The following is a 22,660-nucleotide window of genomic DNA, read 5'->3' on the forward strand; positions in this document are numbered from 1 at the left end:
TCAGCCATCCCCAGGAAAGCAGGGCTCCATCATGCCTAACGGTGACTTGGGAAGACAAACGCCATCACTCCGAACATCCCCCCTTTGTTCTTCTTCCCCCAGCTTTATACGCTGAGCATGACGTCATATGGTGTGGGATATCCCTTGGGTCAGTTGGGGTCAGCTGTCCTGGCTGTGTCCCCTCCCAACTTCTTGTGCCCCCCCAGCCTGCTCGCTGGTGGGGTGGGGTGAGGAGCAGAAAAGGCCTTGACTCTGTGTCAGCACTGCTCAGCAGTAACAAAAACATCCCTCGGTTATCAACACTGTTTCCAGCACAAATCCAAAACACAGCCCCGTACCAGCTGCTGTGAAGACAATTAACTCTATCCCAGCCAAAACCAGCACAACGAGTTTGTGTGACATCAACTTCCATACGTTGGGATCAGTTTTGCTGGCTGTTTCTGCAGCTTCTCTGCACGTGCTCCCACTCTCACATTCTCTCTGCTTGCCAGTTACCCTATTCTCCTCTTGGCTTGCATGTCTTTCTTCTGAGCTTTCTGCAGCAGATGTTAATGGGCCTCGCCAACATGTTTTGTTTGCCACATGTGTTGCTACCTGTGTCACAATGGGTGAGGTTCTTTTTTCTTTTTTTTCCAGGGCATCTTTTTACTTCTGCCTCAGTCAGTCTCTTGATCTTTCACACATTAAAAGTTTACTACACATTTTTTCCTTTGGGAGCTTGGTGTCCTCCATGCAGAGGACATGTCCAGTCCAGCAAAACTACGCTTTTATAAGATTGCTTCAACACTGTTTGTGCAACCACTTTGCAGAACTTTGTTATTCATGATTTTATCTTGCCACTTGATATGCATAATAGCTTGAAGGTGCCGTTGATTAAATTTTTCCAATGCTTTGATGTACCAGTACTAGCATTTCCATGTTTCTCAGCTCTAGAGTGAGGTAAAAATTAGTACACTACAGAAAAGCTAGGATTTGGTCTTATATCTAACAGTGTGCTACTTCCAGATTTATTGGACCTAATTCTCCATCTCTGTCCATCTAAATATACAAAAACTAACTGATGTATAAAAGCCGACTGTTTTGAAACTCATGTTAGGGAGAAACATTAGATGCAGGCTTTAAAATTCTCATGTGTAATCCTTGTCCTTTAAGAAATCGGGTAACAGTTTTGATAGCTGTAAATTTATAAAAGTACAAATCTCAGCTGCAGGCTACTGCACAGCTGGGCAGTCTGAATGTTTGGTGGACCATATACCCTTCAGCAAGTATTAATCCTAACCTTCCAGACATAAGATATGTGGAAAACTAATACACAAGCTCAGTGATAAAAAGAGACAGACAAGATTGCTGAGACAGCAGGATGACCTCATACTTCATCAAATATGTCCCTTCTTTTCTCCTTCGCCGTTTTCTTTTTAATGTATTTTCTTCAGTGTCCTATGCAATTTCAGATCTCTGAGCAGATGAACTTTTATTTTTAAACAAGAAACCTCTTTCTGCTTGTATCACTTTTCAGATCAACTTTACACAAAACTGTACTCCAGCAATATATTTTGGGCAGGGTCAGGAGCAATTCAAGAACTTAAGGTTCTTAACAGCATTTTTGGGTTTATGTCTGGGCAAAATGTGCAGCTGAAAGACATGTCTGCTGTGCCCTTAATAAATAAATTGCTCACTGGCTGTGGTGCTTGCAAACTGACAGCCTTTAGGCAATGCCCAGTTGTCCTTTGTGATATTTGAAAGGCAGGTTCGGTTGAGCTGGAGAAAAGGGCCCAAATCTCCATTTAAAAATACTGACATGACTTCTGCTTTTGCTATTTTTATTTACTGAAATATAATATTCTAAGGCTCTTTACTTGGAATTCTTCTGTGAATTTTTAACACACAAATCAATTCATAAACCTTACAATACATATAATTTACAAACAACAGCTAGACATTTAATGGGATTTCTGCAGGCACATTATAATTATACCTGAACAATAGTCAACAGGGAAGGGAGTAATGGTAGCACCATTAGGAAAAGAGAAGCATGACTGCTACCTGTGCAAGACTTAACTTGATGGGAACTCAGCTATTCCCATGGCAATTCAAAACACTGAAATTATACTGATTTAGTACTCGGTGTGCAATCATGACACCTTTACTTTTTTTTTTTTTTGGTAGATCTTACTTGAAAAGTATCACATTGACATAAGTGGGTCTCATTTCTGGAAGAGATTTATTCCAGGCAATAAAATTGGAAAGATCAGCCCCTTACAAAAGAAATGAGTATGTGCAATACCTTTAGTTCACTCTCCAGCACGCGCACATTGTTTTAAAAAAATACAGTAAATTATTGTATTATTGAATGCATCCAAATCTCTTCTAAGCTGTAAAGTATACTTTATTCTGTCCTTTATTACTTAGAGAGTTTCATTAGTTTTGCAAATTACACTGTTTCTCTGTTTCATTCATGTGACTTTAATAGCCCCATCTGCTGGCTGAGCACCAGGTAAGAGAATTAGCACATACCTTTGAAGGTCTCTTGTTCTAACAGGGCTTCCATGGACTTGCTACTGAAATGTTCTGGTTTTTTCCTAAGTGAGACAAAAGACAGAAAGTTGGAAAACTGCATTTTATAGACGCATATTATCTCACAATGCTGTGGAGTTTATTTTGTGTTTACAAAGTTCTTGGTTTCTGCCAGTGTCAGTCTGCTTTGTTAATGATAAATATGCACTTTTGTTGTTGTAGGATCTTAATTTCCTAGAACATTTCACAGTTTGCTAAAGTGAAAAGGCATGAAACCGTAGAAACTGGAAGAAAACATCAGATTAAATGTAAATGGCAATGATCACTGAAAAAGGAACGAAGCAAAGATTTGCTTTCAGATGCAGTGCATCAGTAGCACTGAGACTGTGTTGTGTTCTGCAGACTTTGTCTTATTGCTACTCTTCCCTAGGCATCCATTTATGCTGAAGATGGGATACAGGGCAGGAGAGACTCTTGCCGTGACTCAGTAGGCTCATTTTCATGTTGTGATGTCCTTTTAATGGAAATAGATGCCACAAATCTCCCAGAAAAAATGAGGGAGGCTTGATTCATCCCCTCATTCTTTAAATGGAACTACACTACACCGCTTTTTGAGGGGAAGCTTCTGATGTTACGTGTACAGCCATGGTACCACTCGTTCTACATGGATGTAAAGGAGTAGCTTATAGGATAGCTAAGGAGTATGAACATGTGTTTCTTGTGCATCACTGAAACTGAACACAAATTTGGTATTGCATCTGCAGATTGTCCTGAATAAGTATTCTTACTATAAACCTGTGATTTATCTATGTATTAAGATAGCAAAAGCACATGAATAGACTTCGATGTGTTAAAGAATCAAAAAATATCTTATATATAAAAATATATTCTCTACAAAAACTGTCAAATGGCCTGGGTAAGGAAAAGGAAAATCCTGAAAAAAACAATGCTGGAGAGGATATTTGTTGGAGGGGTGTCCCAGGATGCAGACACCTCATTGTGGTCACTCTGAAGGAACAAAAACTTGAGGGGGAAGGGAAAAGGATTAATGAATGTACCTTTGCTACAGTCAATAAGAGAGCCTAAACTGCATTACAATTTCTGATGCTGTCCATTGCAATAAAGATCACCTTAATTCTTTTGCAATGTGCAGCAAAGAGAACTTTGCTGAATAAGAGCAATCTACCTTTTTCCAAAGTTTATTCCAGTGACTCAAGACAGAGAGAATGATTTAACGGAGCTTAAACAAGCACTAACAGAAAAATAAGTTACCACAGCCATCCTATTAATCTGTTGATTCTGGTCTGATAAGAAACTTGGATGTTTTTTAGGGCAGTGAAGTCTAGAAAAGCAAGACAAGTCAAAATCACTTATGATATGATGGGCTCACCAATATAGCAATCCACATTTTCTCATGACTGTGAAGATGTTGAGTCAATCTTTGCAAGGAAATTCCAGTGAAACTATTAATCTATTAGTAAATTAATTTTTACAAAGCCTTGTGAACTCAAATTGATAAGTAAAGGTTGTCTTTGCTTGTAGCCTGGTCTAGAGATACAGAGGGAATGAGTATCAAAAAGAAAGAAACCATTTCTTTCACAAAGATGAAGTACAGGATTGTGTTCATACTCTTTCAAAAGCTTTTTCAAAACTTCGTTGCTGAAATTTTCAAAATACCTTAATGTTTCAGATGAGTTTTACTGAAAGTCGGAAGGGCTTGTGGTCCCCATTCACATAATTGCTTGCGAAAATATCAGCTCCTCTCCTAGTTCTGTAATAAATAGCACATGACTTAGAGGACCAAAGGCTAGCTTCCTGCTGAAGATCATACACAAATACTAGCATACCATGGAAAATTTTCTGCTGATGTCAGTGCAGAAGATACAACACAGGATGCCCTTAACTGCATTAAAACAACACAGATGATTTTAAAAGGAAACCTGGGAAATACATTAATTGTATGTTCAAGATCAGCATTTTCCAGTTAGTAGGGGTATTCGTGTAATATCTTTCTTATTGTGCAAGAAGCTGCTCTTTTTCCTTCCAAATGCATTTAACATAGCGACCCAAGTAAATCCACCGATGCAGCTTTACCAGCTGCTGTACTGTTTCCCTCCTGCAGAGGTGTTCTTTAATGAACACATGTTTCTTGGTCACAGGTAGTCCGTTTTACGCCTGACTGCATTTCTTTACAGGCTTTAAAACCGAAAGCCTGAAGGCACAAGTGCCATATGTATACTGGATGGAAGCCTGATCCTTCAGTGGACAGCTCAAGTGATTATGAATTACTCACTTGTGAAATCCTGAAGTGATATAACCAAAAGGACTGGTGGATCATAAAAACACTGATTTCTGTTTTAAGAACAATTTAGTCAATTTAATCACACAGTTTTAAAGTTAACTGAAAGATTTGTAACAAAGTTTCCTGTATACCTTGAGAGATAGATACATATATAAAGCTCTTACATAAATAATGTTACTTTTTAAATATCACGTAAAGACACGTAGAGAGGTAACCATCAAAGAAACTGTTACAAACAGCAGGCCTTAAACTTTGTTTTGGTAGGCTTGGCAGCTAACACTGGCCATTTCTTCTCAGCAGAGATCTGGATTTGTCTTTTCCTAAGACTAGCTAATCCTTGCTCTCTTCTTCAGGAACTGTATTCACATCTTTTTGCATTCACTTGAAGAACAGGTGGCTCAGATCAGCCAAACCTTAATCCTAGCAGACCTTGAACTTACTGGAACACTATTGCTCTTCCAGTGGTCTTAGAAGTTTTCTTTTTCCTGCCATTACCATGATTAATAATGATCTTGACACACAGACACAGATGCGTTCATATATACACTAATAAACACAAATAGAAAACATAATAGGTTAAGATGTTAAAACCAGAAATCGGTCAGGAAGGCAGAAACCAGAAGTTTTTTTTAATGTGGTAAGGCAAAAAATAATATTTTTACTAAACAAAGGCAGAGTTAGGATTTTGGAGAGTCTTACAAACAGAGTCAGAAACAAATGCTCTTCATTATCCATTGATTAAAGGAAAGACAATTTCCTAATCTACATTAATTTACTGAACAGCTGGACAAATCTCCGAAACTTTAAAAAAATTATTACCAAATGTCTTGAAATATACTGTGCTTTGCCTGTCCTAAGTATGAATGCTGTACAATTTGATTATCTGAGATAAGCAATTTGTACTCAGAGTAGCACAGAGCCTATGACAACACATCTCTTGTGACTGTCCATACTTCGTAACCGTTTCTAAAATCCTCAACTGCCCACTATGAGTTTTGAATACTGAGACCACTTACAGACACTTTTCCAAATTATGACTCATTACATTAAGCCTTCTTTTCATGAAACTCTGCTTAACTGTGCATGTGCTGATTGTTTTCTTTGTCATCTGACTTTCAGACTGGTTACTGATCTCCTTTGATATACCGTACATGACATCCTAACAAAACCAAGTCTTTAATCAAAATGATGAGGATTCAAATGTGTGCCACTGTCAGACAGCAGGGTAAGGCTAACATGCAGCAGATGTGTACTTGCAGGTCAGATGGAATGAGTGGATTTAAGACATACAGTTGGTACAATCTTTAGTTTAACCCTAGATCTGATTTTAAAGCCCAGGCAGAACTTCTTCACAATGAGCTGTGTTGGTTTTAACTGTCAGCTGGCAAAAGACCGGCACAAATATTTTATGCATCGGATAGACCTGACAAGCCTTGAAAGTCACAATCTGGAAAGCAACAGGAATTCGTTGCAGGGAAAGAGACAAATGGATCTGCTTTTTGCTTTATGACAAAAATCACCTGCATTAGTAGTTCTGTGTAAATATTTTCTCTTTCATGCTGCTAATCTACAAGATGTGGAAAAGCAAAAGACACAGCCACAGGTGATTGCCTCTAACAGATTTCATTTACACAAGCACAAAACACAGATTGCATAAATGAAATCTGCAGCTGCAAATCAAAAATAAGACTCCCTGGTTAGTCAATTAAGGATCAGGAAGCACCAAGAGCAAATATGTCAGAATACGATCTGCTTTAATATAGTTTAGAAAAGAGCTTGAGAATTTAAACATTTAATTGTGTAAGCTGAACTTTTCTCAAGAAAACAATTTATAAACTGTGGGATAGACTGGCATATTTTCCTCCTACACATATGTAAAAGTTTTCTTCTTAAAACATAGTGTCAGTCTCACTGATCTCAATGGGAGTTGCGGTGCTCCATACTTTCTAAGAGATGCTTTGTTGCAAACCAGTTCCAAAGTGACTGATGCCACTAGTGTTTAAGCTATAGCATGATTAATTTTCTCAAATTTGTTACAGACATTGATGTTATAGTAGTAAAGACTGTTCAGGGCACTGCTATTTGTTTGGGAAAGTGTTACCAGATAGTATTTTTACCTCATTACAGGGAAGTACGGTAGATATAATTTAATGGACTATAAAAAGAAAGAGGTAGGTTACACTTTTTGTTCTGCTCTGGGAAAATAGAGATTTTTATGTGCTGTAGTGATATTTATTTAATGCTGTTGATTAGGAACTGAAGAGTCCTATCCCCCCATTGCTATTGGCAGATGCCAAGAATTTGTGGATTCAAGCTGTGCACTGGTTAATTGTAAGATCCACAAGAAATGATGATGGCAATAGTAACGCTCAACTGAATAAGCAGTTAAGCACATCTTAACAAGTTATCATGTTGATGAGCCCAGTAGAAATACTGAAATGGGTAAATTAATCAGGGGCTAATTCCTGAGTCCTGCTCAAGAACTCTGAGCAGAATGTATCATCCCGGGGATACAAAGGAACCAGAAATCTGGTAGGTATCTCCAGATGTCGATTTCTCTTGAATACGAACTTTTCATATACAGCATTTCCAACAGTGTCACTAGTGTGCATGTCTGTTGATCCCCAGCTGAAACATCAGTCCTTTGATGATTATAGGTAGAGGGATTTAATTCACAGCAACCCTAACGGTGCTCTAACATATACCAGACAATGATATGGCTTTTGTCAGCCACGAGTTTGGGGAAATGTTACCATTTGCAGCTTAATCTTTCACTGGGAATAGTTTTTACTCTTGGACAGAGGTGAATGAGTCCACTGAGGTTAATGAATTCATGAATGTGAGTCAGAGATGCAGATCAAAACTCCTGCCTTTATTCTCTTACCATATACTGAAGTATTTGTAGTCATTGCTTTCCTTTTACTTGGAGAGAATAGCATAATGATAGCTTTTTTTAAGGCATCATAAGAAAAGTATCCCTATTGTTTAGTCATATAGCATAATGGGTCTACCAAAGCATGACATTTGTATCAAAAATGTCTTTCAAGAGCACTCAGGAGACTACAGGGCCCAGTTTTGTACTTGGGTGCCCCACTCAAAATCAGTAGAATTATTTTCAGAAGAAACCCCATGCGTGATCAGTACCGCTTCCTTTGCGATGGCGATGCTCCATACATTGCAGTTCATCTGCACTCTGGGATCTTTGGGCAAAGAAAAGAATCCAGTTCTACATTTTTCCTTATTCTATTGGGAAGAATTTTATTGAAGTTTTGTATGGAAAAGGGTAACTACTGAAAATGTAACTTCACCTTTGTGATCTTAGCATATTTTCTTCAGTTTTGTTCAGCATGCTGAAAACTAACAACTGGAGGTCACAATGAGAATACGCACCGTTATCAGAGAGTAAAGCATAACATGCAAATGCACAGTGCTGTAGTAGTTGAGGATGGGAAATTTATTTCTGTCTTTGTGACCACTGTAGTTAGGTTATACAACATATACCTTAATAAGTCAATGTATTCACATATTGCTGAAGAGGTACTATGTTCCATAGTATTTATATATATTATGGAGCATTATGGCATGTCACCAGGTAGTCCCTATTTTCTATTAATATACTCTGATATGTGATATACTGTAACTTCAAGCATCTGTATAACCTAGACGGTCACTTATGCCATCTGGGTATCTGATGTCCAACAGCAATGAATGCCAGTGGAGACTCCCTATTTTACTATTGCAAAATATTCTAAACCCAAATCCTGTTCTTGGTGACATCTATGCAATGGTGCAGTTTGTATCAGGGTTGACGTAGCATGGTCAGTGCAGGATTTGCCTTTGAAGTGCACTGTGGAAAATTTCTGTTTTAGGCTGTAAGTGTTCTGCAGAGAATATTGTCTTAGCTCTCACTCTTGCCATCTTTGGTTTCTATAATTGAGTATAGACCCACTGACTTCTGACTGAGCGTCTAACCCAGATATCAGATTCTCAGATATACAGTCTTCTCTTAAAAATCAAAAAGGAAGAGTTGCACTTTATTGATAACAACCGACTACACACCTTCCCTGTGACGAAGAATGTTGTCCTAAGTCAACACCTACACTTCTGCCTTTTAATCTTATGTCTCTGTACAGCTCCATGGTAGTAATATCGGCTACCTCCTCTCATGTACCTTATGATTCTTCCATCCAGGACCTCAAATCTTCCACCTGTGCTTTCTTGTCCTCTCTCGCTGTCCATACACAGTACAGCAATGGTCTCATTGCTATAGCTAATTACTAGCTGGGCAAGAGGCAGCATGTCCTGTGGCTGGTTATGAGCTGTATGTGTGTTGATTGTCCAGCTGGTAAGCCAGACAAAACAGAACTTTTGAGTTCACGTTGCAGTTTTTCCCTTAATGAGGCCAGTCATCTATCTAGTCATCAGTTTTCACGTAGCTGGGTAGAACTTAGTATCTTTGAGATCGCTGCTCTTCTATCAAATTTGTTTGACATTGGCCAATAGATTCAAAAGTTAGTGGGAAAGACAGAAAACACAGTTGCATAAGCTTGGGATGATCAGGTTAGGAACACAGTAATGCTTTCTGAATACTAGACTAGGCTAGTGTACTACTTAGGTGTGTACTCACTAGACTAAACTAGACAAACAGATTCAGAGATCAGATAGATAGTTTCCTAAACACTGTAAATAATGCTACCCCAGGAATGGGTCTAAGGAGACCTGCTTATGTCAGCATACTCACATTGCCTCTCCTTCCCCATTTTGTATCATGGAAATAACTTTGAAACTAGGACAGTCTCTAAGGCTAATTATACTAGCATCTAGGGGAAAGTTTTGGCATTTTGGAGATGTGCAGTGGAATCCCCATATGCTGCACTTGGGAAAGGATTTTTGAAGAAGCTGTGATAAATTCAGTTGTTTCATTTAGCTCTTTGTTGAATGAGAACTATCTATGGAGTGCTGGTTGTTCAACCGGTACCTATTTGTCCTTCAAGTAGGCAGAATATGTAACTGAATTTTATTTGAGGTTTGAATTGCTCCTACCTACTTGCTCCATAAAAGATCACCATCTTGGAATGACCTCTGTTATGCCAAAGGGAACAGGCCAATCCATCTGAACAAAGTGTGTCATATGAATTCTTGCCATAAATCCACTGCAACCGGTGGAGTTAACAGTGGTCACAAATTTGACCAACAAAATTCTTTTTTTTTTGCCATATGCATTCTGTAAAAAATATTTTGAAAATACTCATTAAACTTCTCCTCAGTATCAACACAGTAATATAACATCCCATGCTTGAACTTACTCTATGTAAATTGATTCATATAAAAATTCTGTCTGTGAATTCCTTTTTTTAACAAGTATTTGATGCCTTGATTCACCAATGTAGGGGTCACCAGTTGATGTCTCAGTGCTGTTTGGAGCTGTTTTTTTTTATTTTTCCATTTCTGATTGTCAGGCTTAAAAATAATGTGATTTCTCACTGAATTATGGTGTTGTGCTAGACATGGAGATATATATATATGCATACATATATATGTATAAATTTCTATGTATATTTTGACTGGCATACCAGTACACGTCAGTTAACAGTAGGATCAAATCTTTATTCAGTTTTGAGGATAGCATATCTTATGTCTCGGCTGTGAAGAGGCCATAGTCTGAAGTTCTTTGATATAATATTTCTAATGCCTTTGTAATAGCAGTATATATACAGTTTTTCATTAAAAAATCATAATCTTTACTTCAGAAGAAGAGCTCTTACCAAAGAGCCTCTTATGCTGAAAAATTTGTGAAGATGCAAATTAGTCAAAGCAAAATGAATGCCTGCTTGCCTTAATGAACAGCTAATTCAGTTCTTTTGAATTCAATGTTATTGAGCTGCTTCTCTCCAGTCTTATATGTTTCTTATTATGCAATTTGAAACACCCTGAATATACAGACATATTTACAGGACTGTTCCTGTAGCAGGAAGCAACTGTGGTTAGTTTAGTTGGAACCACTGTCTTTAATGCACTGTTTAAACTAGATTAACTTACCTATACTCTTACCTAAAAACTGAGGTAGGACTTGCTGGTAAATTCAGTTGACTACATTTGTCTTTTAAATTGAAAACTTTTTAAAATTTAGGATTTATAAGGGGGTAAGTCATTTATAGAAGTGGTAGACTTTTGTTTACTTTACACAGTAAATAATTAGCCTGATTATAAATAGGAAACATTTTTTAAGTCTTCTGCTATCATAAAGCAGTTTGCAAAGTCAGCATTGCATAGTATAAAAATGTCAAACAGAAATCCATCTGTGACTTGTAGTTCCCTGATCACCAGATGTGCCTGTGTCCCTGTTTTTCTTCGGGGGGGGGGGATAAATTTGTGACCTTCTTTTGTGCTAAAACATTTCATTGTTCAATTCCCATTTTTTTTCTTTTTTAAGAGATAATCATAGGCAGATCACGAACTTGAAGGTGCATATATTGGACTCACATAAAGCCTCTGGGGCAAAATGCATCTATTTCTTCAGCTTAGTTTATGTAGAGGCAAAATAAGTCAAATGTGTGAAATTTAGATTCAGAGTTCACAGGTTGTCCTTTGCAGAAGAAATCAAATGAAAGCTCTCTGAATAACCCAAATAATCAAACTTATTTGGTGATGGATGTCCTGAATTTAGCTGAAAAAGTTAGCAGTTTGTGTTGGGATCTGGTTTATATTAATGCAGATAGAAGACTGCCATCCTAGAAATGTCTTCCTGTATCAACAGCAGGATATATTTGGGTAACCTGTGTTATGTTGTGGGCCTTTATAGTAACGGATTTCTGAGATCAGCTCCACAAATATATCTACTGCAATTCCATGTTACAGAACTAGACCTTTAGTGTACCAATCCTCTTGAACAACTAAGAAAATAACCTTCACTGAAATTGAAAAACATTTTACAAACACCACCGACACTTCTTTTGCAGCAGTTTCCGGGCGGGCATTGAGCAACGCGTGTAAATCACCACCATATTTTTAAGATGCAGGAAGATGTGCCTCTGTTTAGTGCAACTGAGAAGTGGAGGTGATACTGCTACTGGATTCCAGTGCAGGACCAAATTCACTGGGCCATTAATTTTGCTTTGCATCACTTCCTCAACACAAAGCAGACTTAATGCTACATTAACTGGCAGCCCAGTGGTTCACAGTGTGTTGGAGAATCCAGGTGGTGCAGCTCTGGTGAAATGGCTTGTATAGTCCCTTCCTCGCAGTTTCAGTGTAGATGTTGAGCAATAGAGGGTGGGCAAAAGCAGGGGCAAATGAAGTTTTCAGTATAATTTTGTTCTTAAACTCACAGCTTCCAAAATTCTGTGGTTAGGTACGAATCTCAGCTTTCATTTAAAAATTAAGTCTCAGAAGCCATAAAGTAAATCAAGAGAAAAACAGACAGATATTAATCTTGTGATGTTTGATCCAATTTTGTGTTTTGGGGAACTGTCTTCTGGTTTTTGAACACCTGGATTTGGCAAGGCTGCTATCATGCCTGGAACAAGACACCCAAAGAGTTTTCTTACTATCACTATTCCGCTCCCACTCCCTTTCAGGCAAATGAACTAATTTGGACACAATATTTCAACACGTTTTTTGCATTCAAGGTGGCTAATAGCCTACTGTAAGCGGAAAGAATATCTCTAAAAGCCCAAATAAATAGCTGAATAATGTGCTCTTCACAAACTAAATGATCCAAATCTATAATAAAACAAAATATTAAAAATTAATTCCTCTGCTTAACGGCCTAAGCCCAAGTTTAGGATTCAGTGTTTCAGGAGATACAAGGATGGCATAACCGCAACTCTAGGGGCTATCAGTTCTCATACTTTAATGAGTGCCTTGACAACATTAGGATATTTAGTAATGAGATATGCAGTCCTTTTCTTCTAGGTCACTGGCATGAATTTGACCCTGGTTAGTAATAACGGAGAGTCATTATCAGCTGGTGACTGTTTGGTGGCCTACGACATACAAGCTGGTGGTTTCACTTTGTGTAATGACCCATGGCTGCATACACATACACACAGTCTTCAGTTAAAACATGTGCAAATAGCTTGGAAAATACCATATATCTCATGACTGAACTTCAAAACTCAGGCTGAAAGGTCATCTGTGGTGGCAATTAAGAGTGACAAGGTTTATACCCTGTCAGCTGCAGAGAACAAGGTACTCACCAGCATCCATACAGGTCATTTGCTTCTGCTTGGACAGCGGTAGATACACATTTAAGGCAGAATAACACAAAATAATGGGTAAGTACTAAATTCGTTCTATACAAGACAAAGTAATGAAGCAAAGTCCTTACACGTGTGGACTCTGTGAGCAAAAAGGAGGGAAGCAGAAAATAAAGGGGAAGAAAACCTGGAAAAAAAAGTAATGGAAAAGGGAAGATATGGAATGGTAAAATAGAGAATATAGTGAAATGTAAAACAGCAAATACACTGCTGGCCCATGCTTCCCCAAACACCTGACCTCTCCCCTCGCCTCCTTTTCAGAATTAATCTACTTCCTGTGAAAAAATGGCTTGTTATATAAGAAGAAAAATTCAGCAAAGTATTTAAGCACATTTTTAACTTCCAGCATGTGAAACATTCTGTTTGTTTCAGCAGAGTGACTGTCATCCCTTACATTAGGTATTTGCTTATCTACCTTACCAAAGTGAAGTTTCGCAATTATGCTGTGTAGACTAAGCTAAAGGGCTTGGTTATGATGATGGATGGCGGCTTTACTACATCATCAGCAAGCAGCATGATGACCAGGAAATTAGCAAGGAGTAACAAAGAAATAAGAAGATCCCCACTGATGTAATATGAACTTTAGAGAGGGTTGGGAGGGCTTTTGGAGCAAATGCATGCTGGGTCAGGATTTTCCACAAACTGGTTCACCCATCTCTAGAGTTACTGTTAAATATCTGTGACATACGTGAGTTGATTCAATGGTGAAAGGCTTAAAGATCAGGCTGGGTTGACATTTTTCTTGTAAGGCTCAATATCATGAAAACATTCGAAGTGTAAAGAGCTGCAGAACTGGCTAGTTTCACATGTCATACTGATGCTGCGTGGCTTTGTAAAAGAACTGATACACTTTGACGCTCTAGGCCTGAAGCAAATACAAAGCATAGGACTTCTGAGCATGGTTAGAGACCGTGAAGCAGCAGCATAGAGCACCAGGTAAGATCAAATTCCTGGCTGTCTTCCATTTCCCTGTCACACTGTGTATGTTAATAAACTGTTTTTACAATAGTGATAGGATATGACTGCCACCTGCATGCTATGTAATATGTATACTCTACAGTAAGAACATTTAGCAGCTGCAAGATATAACTAGTTTAAGCCTAGAATGCCTGGATGTTCTCAGGTGAGCTCACTACTTTCTAAGCTGTAAAAATGCTTAATCTCTGTGTCACTTTATATTATTTTGTAGTTAATATTGTCAGTGGGTTGACAAAGGCACATAACCGGGGCAGAATCTGGCCTATCACATTTAGTAGGATATGATTCCTCAACTTTATTTTGTATAATATTGTCAGTGGGTTGACAAAGGCACATAACCAGGGGCAGAATCTGGCCTATCACATATAGTAGGATATGATTCCTCAACTAGAGACACTGCAACCTCGTAAGGGCACATATTCTGCTTTGTTTTCACATCTGAAATGTGAGAGAGTAGATCTTGTCTTGCACAGCTGTAATTGCCAACTCTGTGACAAAAACATATGTGAGCTCAGTGCCTATACATGATAACCCACAGATGCTAAGACCACATTTTTGTTTAAGAACTTTAGGATATGATTCCTCAACTAGAGACACTGCAACCTCGTAAGGGCACATATTCTGCTTTGTTTTCACATCTGAAATGTGAGAGAGTAGATCTTGTCTTGCACAGCTGTAATTGCCAACTCTGTGACAAAAACATATGTGAGCTCAGTGCCTATACATGATAACCCACAGATGCTAAGACCACATTTTTGTTTAAGAACTTTAAACAAATAACCGACTGACAGCTTAGCAATGTATTCTTGTCTGATGCTTTTGACTGGCACTTAGTTGGAAAGCTCTTTGGAGCAGGAAATCATCTTCTATTTGATAATAACATGATGCCCTGTTCCTAACTAAAGTTCTACTGAAAAATTATTATTATATTGTTTAATGATTTTTTAAACTTAGAATAGTGCAAACACCATAAGGAGCTTATATTAAGTTCTGAGACTTATTAATACTTCTTGTGTAAAAGTACCTTTCTCCTCATTATTTCTCTTCTGCTTTCCCATTTTGGGTCTGCAGTCACTTTTCTTTAAGCTTGAGTTATATTACCTCATTAACTTTGTCTTGTTCTGCAGAAGCAGTACGTTCTGCTCTGCTCAAAGGCAAATCTTTATGCTGTAGTTAGCAGGGGACTGTTTGTATGTAGGTCTTCACTTCCTGCTCATTGTGGCGTTTGGTACTTCTCACAATAAACTTGGCAAAGCTAAGGCTTATTACATATCAACTATATTTTTGTCTTTTACAGTCCTCCATTGCTAAATAAGAAAGCCAAGCTTTCACAAATAGAAGAAGCATCTTGCTGCTTTCCAATAGGTAACCACAGATACTTCATATGTAACCATTGATTTTCTATCCAGGGATATGTAGGAAATCTTACAAAGAGCATGAGTAAGGACGCATCTACTAACATGTCAGACTTTTCCTGTTTCCACACTTTAATGCTCAGTCCAGAATACTGATCCCCGCACCAGAGAACAACCACAGTTTACAAAGTCAATATATACTTGTATGAAGTAGCTGTATAGTTATGATAGTTACCACAGGGAATGAAACCTAAAATTTTTTAGATGCAAGCAGAGGGCATAGGCAGGATCTGACTTTTCTCTGAAGTAGGCTCAGCTAGAGGAAAAATATTGATTTTCACCACAGCCATCCTTCCTTCAAAAGTTATTTCATGTTTGAAAGGAATGCATGAGGCTATAGAGGAAAAGGAAAGGGGTGATATTTTATCTTAATTTATAATTTTATTTTATTTTATTGATGCATACTGCATTGGAAGTTATTAATTAGTATCAGTGGTCAGTCATGGCAGTCATGCTTTCTTCCAAATAGGTGTTGCAGATATCAGACAAAAATGTAAAAATAAATTAAACTTGAAAGTTTTAGTTTGTTTGCGTAAAGCACCCAAATGTTAACAAATTTCTCTGAACCAACTGCTAAGCCTTAAATCTGCAAAGTCTGAAACCGACTTTTCTAAGACTACGTGCGAACTGCCAGCTTCAGTTCATGAGGTCTTTGCAAACTGAAATCAATTGCTTGGTTTCAAAACCCTTTAGTCAATACTGGCTTTTACTTGGAGAAAGGCTGCTGGGCTTGGTGGGCCACTGGTCGGATGCAGAACGAGGTTGCTACTGGGGTGGGGTGGTTTTTGATAGAACACATTTATGCAGAAACGTAGGTGCTCTCCTTTCAGATGGGGCAAATGAAAAGTGGAGGAGGACGTTGGGGAAGTAGATATGCAGATTACATTCTCGAAGCCCCCTGGAAAATGTAGTTTTGCCTGTGTTCCTACACTCATTTTTTCAATGTGAGCAATTGACAGCTTGATATTCATGAGCATTATGAAAAAATGAAATAAAATCGGTTCAAAAAGAGTATGCTGTATAATTCTCATGTTATGGCACTTACTTGCACTAATTACCTGTTTTAGAAATATAGCTAGAGTCATTGTGTAATAAAAGCAGAATCGGACACCATACCCAAATTAAAATATACCTGCATTGTAATGTATTTTGTCCGTATGAATTCTAGTATTATTCCTGTCCCTTTTGAAAAAAAAGTAACCCTTTTTTTTTAATTTAAACAGTTCCACTTGGAGTTCTTTTTGCTCATTCTTCTGAAGAATTTCTGCCTGAAGCACAGCTACAGTACACTCATAAAACATATCAAAGTATCAGCATTCCCCAGTACTCCAACCACTCCAATCACTGCTGTGTGAACAGCTGAGAGTGCATTTTTTTAATATTCACAACCTAAAATACTTCAGCACTTAAAAGTGCCCAGCTCTGCAAGCCTTCCTTGGCCAGGACACTTCTCAAAAGTTCAGTGAAATTCTAAACCTAGTAGGATTGCAGATTCAAAATCAAAATCTTGGGGGCTGTACCTCAGGGGGTAAAAAACCAAAGCAATAAATGAACTGTGAGGAAAAAAAATCCTTTTAGATTTAGAAAGCAAAAAAACATGGTTACAAAAAAAATTCTTAAAAATACTGACAATCAAAACACAGCTGTCTATTTCTAAGAGAGTAATTCCTTATGCAGAAAATACCTGCGTAATTAACGTTTACTAAAGCAAAAGCCCAAACCTGCATTCTTTGCCCATTCCAAACTTCTGCTGACTTCACGCAAACGTAAGTGCTCTAAAAACGTCCTACTTTCTTATAAAAAATAAATGTAGAGTTTATAATAATGTAAGGAAGCATGAACCTTACTAATACAGCACCTATACAAAATTACTAGCAATCACACAATGGATAGTATGAAATATGCAACTAAAGGTCATGGATGTTAACAGAAGTTAAAATGTGATTTCAGTGACGGACTTTGGCAGATTCTGCTAAAGAAGGCGGGCTGCAAACCCAGTGAGTCCAGCAGAGGGTATTAGATGAACTAAATGCACGGTTATTTGTTCCTCAGTTGACTCTGAAGTAAAACAATTCTGCGTGAACTGAATATACCAATGTTTTCAGCCACTGATACTTAGAACACTTAATTCTTAGTATTTAGAATATTAAATATTTGCGTATTATTAAATGGGTGTATAGTTTTCTGCTTGTTCAGGTGTTAATAGTAATTACTGATCCTTAGAAACAAACATGCCAAACATAACGGTACAGGAATATATATATGCTGAGACTGCCTCACAGAGCACTGTCACAGTAGGAGGTACACAAATACTGATTCAGTGCTTCAAGAGTAATCTTAGGCATGGCAGTTTGTTAATCCTAAAATAAAGTAAAACTGAATGGAAGAGTACGGAGAAAATCCGGACATTTAATTATCTCTTAATTTGAAATGCTTTTTGTTATTATTTGTCCAATTTATAAAAACACCACGTTTAAGTTAGGTGGGTTTATGTGTAATTCATCTATACTTACTATACCTACTTACCAACACAAGAGATTTTTAAAAGATAATGAGAAAAAAAGACTTCCTCTTTGTTGTCAGCTAATTTTGTTTTGTGCTTACCACTGCAGTCTCATTCGACCTGAAGGATGCATAGGTTGTAAGGTATGAGATATAGAATGAGATATTACATTTTCTGCATCACCCAACAGCCAATAAAGCACTAAATCAGCTTGTGAAAGAAAAGAATTCTGCTACTCTTCTCACAGTACACAGGGTAAAAAATGCATCCAAATGTTTTAGATTTTTTTTTTTCCCAACTCTTCAGGGCAATTAATCTAGCCAGATGAAAAAATGACAGGAGAATAAGCCTTCAAACTGAACTCTTAATTCTTCAGAGAAGTTCTTCACTGGAACAGTGCTGCTACATACAGTGATAGGGCCTTAGTGTGTATTAGTTCTTGTCTACTCAGTTGTTCATTCTTCCAACAAATCCACCTCATGCCTCTTGCTTCAGTAGCTCCTGTATTTAAGACAAACCAAAACATGTAGATAGTCAGGAGTTTACAGTTCCTTCTTAAAACTGGCTCACAAAACACCCGTGACTGCGTCTCATCCCTCAAATAATGAACAATGAAAATCCATGGTATGAAATTGGACTTTGTGGAGCTTCTTAGTGGAGGCAAAGAACTGAAATAGGAGAGGAAAACAACAGTTACAGTATTAAAACAATTGGAGTAACTAGTCTAGTCTTAAAATACTTAATCTAGTCTTAAGATACTGGTTCTATTCCAACATAAAATGTAAAAACCCCACTGTTCTAGGAGCAAATCTGTTCCAGATTCACATGGCAAACAACATTGTGTTCAGTTGTACGGTAGATTTCTGAGCCACAGTAATTTCAATGCCACAAGGAACATGGACTATTAAGTAAGTAGTAGAACCTGGTTAATTCACATCAGTGGTTCAAAGCACCAATGTCTATTACTAAAATTTGTAAATTAGTAAGTTATCAAGCAGCATGGCCCATTTTTACAACTTTCCCATGAGCATTAATGATATTCGATGTTTTCTTAAAGTCTGCTCCCGCAGGCTAATGAGTAGATGCAAACTTCAGCTGCCATCAAAAAAAAGTTCTAGCCTTTATGGTTAGAGATAAAACATGAAAACATGAGCCAACTGAAGCCTAGAGTATCAAAAAACAGAAGGCAAATAAGCAGAGCCCCAAATTTATTTATTTATTTTTTAAAGATCTGGCAAGCATCAAGCTAATCTTTTGATATTTGATGGACCACTTTATGCTTTTTAAACACCTGTAGTTAGCAATATTGAACTGGCACAGTATGAAACAGAAGAGCACTCCAAATATCATTGTACCAGATCCTGATTTTGCAAGTCGATAAACACTATCCAGTGGGAGCTTACGGCACTGTGCAAGTTTGAACCTTTATTTAATAGATGCAGTTTAATATTAATTATTTATTAAAATATAGCGTAAAATATTCCTTTTTTCCTGTATAAAATTAAAGTAGTCCTCCTAATGTGAAACCTGAGCACAGCTCTCTAATTTAGCACAGCACACAATTATAGAGTTAAGCACGTGTGAAAATGCTGAATCAGCTTTTTTCTTCTTTGTGTGCTGAGAAATAGGGAGGAATCTCCAGATTACTTAAAGTTTCATTTTATTATTCATTTAAGAAAAAAACAGGACAAAAATAAAAAGGACAGCGGGGTCCGAAAGTGTTGGAGGCACAAATCTTCAAAGCCTGTGACTCATTTTATTGCATGTGAGAGATCGTCAAGCTCCTCAGAATACACCCGTGAACAAATTTATGAAATAAGTTTCTGTATGTAGATTCCAATTTGTGCAAATAATGAAGTAACATTTGTAACAGATTTGGCTTTCTGAGCCTTGTTGACCTATTAGAATATGGCTCATTTTCCTTCAAGATCATTGCAGGAATCTCAGCTAAAACCTTACATCTGCCAGAATACAGGATTAGACAAATTGGCAGGTGGTAATAGGTTCAGAAGTTAAAAGGAAACAAACTGAGCAGCAGGATAAAATCAGGGCAAGGTAATTAACATTCTGTTTATATTTTCAAAGAAGAAACAACAGGAAAAGAACAGATGCCGGTTCAGATTTGTGGACACTCCCAGGAATTTTTTGCTTTAGGTAAAACAGTAAGAACTGCCCAGAAGCTGTGGGACTCAACTAGCCACTCTGGTGAAAGAGGTCAGATTGCACCGAGAAGCAAGAGGCATAGAAGGGTGTCATTTAATACACTTGGTTGCTTCCTGCACAAAACTGTTTCTCAGCTCCAGATGCGCTTGTGGAAAAAAAACCACCAGGGAACAACTAGAATTTAGAAATTATAATATAAATTAAAAGTGATATCAGAGCTATTGGGAGTTTGTTTAATAAGGCAGATTTTAGTCTGGCATCATACCTTAACACACCCGAAGATTTATAGTCAGCCCAAGAGCTACAGGGAAAAGCCGAACAATCATGCAGCAATCAGTCATTTTTTAAAATACCACATGGGGCATATGGCAGACAACTGAGATTATTCTGCCTACAGTACATACTGCCAATACGGTGTTCTTTTAGGGGCTGATTCAGAAGCCAGTTGGATGGAGAGGGGATTGGGTTGATATCAAAATATGTAAGGTTTTGGGGACCTTACCAAAGGAAAGAGAAACCAGATATAAAATGCTGGCCTCAGTGAGGGCTATTGCAAAATTCCCAGCTGTCCAAGATGGACCAGATCATTAGTGATTAATGCCCCTGCAGCTTTGCAGAAGTCAAATAAGCTTCAACTTCACCCTGTTGGCCACAGGCTTGATCCAGTGATTGCTGAAATCTTTGTAAGTTTTTTCAATAATCTCAGTGAGTTTTGAAACATACTCCCATTCGGGATCTGTAGCCTTTTACCTGTAGTGAGCACAAGAACTACCTATGCATCTGATTTTCACTTCTACACAATTAATATTAAAATAATTTTACCAGTTTGTTTGAATTCTATCAGTAGTTTTATTTAGGCCTGTAAATATATAGCAGTTGTATCTGAATAACCGAGCAGAGGTGATTTCATGCAGAGAGAAGGAGAAATTCTCATTGCTTTTCTCCTGTGTAGCAATTTACCACTAAAGTAGGATTGTCTTCCATTCTAGGGAAAGGAAAAAAAAAAGTTTAGATGTCAGTGAAAGGGAATGTTGAGGCAAAATGCCTTCCAGAATTATCTCTGCAGACTCAAAAGGTGAGCATTTAACCTCTAATTTTACATATATTTAGAGTGAAGCTCTGGACGAAAGAATACTGTGACACAGACTTTCAGTGAGGTGTCTGGTCTGAACACCAGGTAGGGGGTAAGGCACTTCTCTGGCTAAGGCACAACTATGGAACCTGAGAGAGATGTTCAGTACCCATTTTTGATATCACTTTCTGGGTCAAACCCCTTAACCAGTCTGTATCTCAGTCCTTTCACTGGTAAAATACGGATCGTATTCCCCAATTGCATGATGAGTTAAATATCACATCATCCTTAACATTTATAAATGCTTTGTAATCATTCACTGTGAGGTTATATAGAATTGCAAGGTAAAGCATAATCCAAACACAAGGTAATAAAAGTCAAAGCCTTTCATGCAGTGCTAGGAATACTCAATACGACTCATTTGGAATAAAATTTTCATTCCAGCCTATTTCAAACATACATGCAATGCTACTGTTATGCCATCTCAAGTTTCTTACGACAATATTAATCTACTTGCAATGGATTGTAGCATGGTCTTCCTGTCTTAAGAGGGAACCTGTTGATTTTCATGTATATTAATCCGGTGTAGCATTCATGGCAAGGGTTTATTTTACATGAACAGATTTGGTTGTTAAGGCAGCAATGTTTGTTTGCTGTTGTCTTTCTATGTTGTTGTCTTATGTTAGGTGGTAAAATAAGTAAAATATTTCAGGACTGTTAGCTACATATTTTAAAATTTTGCTGAGAATCTTTTATAGTAAGCTGATTTTTCTCTGAGATGTGGTGGTTACATCGTTTTTTAAAAGTCTTCAACATTTCCTTTTAATTTTTTTTTTTTTTAAGAAGGAACATAAAGGAAGATTAAAAGCAAATTTCATTTGTACAATTGATTTTTAATTTATTGTTTCTGTGTGGTGCTCTTGCAGAGAACCTAGATATATACATTTTTGCAAATTATGTTCTTCCAGAATTACCACTGTGTGTGTACATAGGGAGAAGTGGGGCATAGAGGGCGGATTTATATTTCCCCCCCTTTATTGTGTTAAGAATTTTATCAACTTGTTTTTAGCTGCAGTGTGCATAACACTATGTTACATAATGTCAGAAACATTTTATTGAAATCAGGTTTCGCTATTTGTCTAGTATACTAAATTAGAAAGACAGTGATCTTTCTTTCACTAACTCAGTACTTTCTAACCCAGTGACCCAGATCCCAGTGAGTTTTCTTAAGCTCAGAAATACTATTTCACAGAACAGTCTGTACATTTGTGCCAGTTCTACCTTTTATTTATTGTTTTCCTTATGGAAGGTATTTTCATCTGGTTGGTTATATATTCTTTCTGTTTGTTTGCTTCTGTTTTAAAGCAAAGCTAAGCAAATAATAATTCCTGGTTTATCAACATGCCTTAGTTGGCTTGTCATCTTCCTTTTACTAAACTTTTCAAAGGAATTTTA

Source organism: Aptenodytes forsteri, unplaced genomic scaffold, assembly GCF_000699145.1.
Source record: "Aptenodytes forsteri isolate BGI_AS27 unplaced genomic scaffold, ASM69914v1 Scaffold1, whole genome shotgun sequence".
Classification (NCBI taxonomy): Eukaryota; Metazoa; Chordata; class Aves; order Sphenisciformes; family Spheniscidae; genus Aptenodytes; species Aptenodytes forsteri.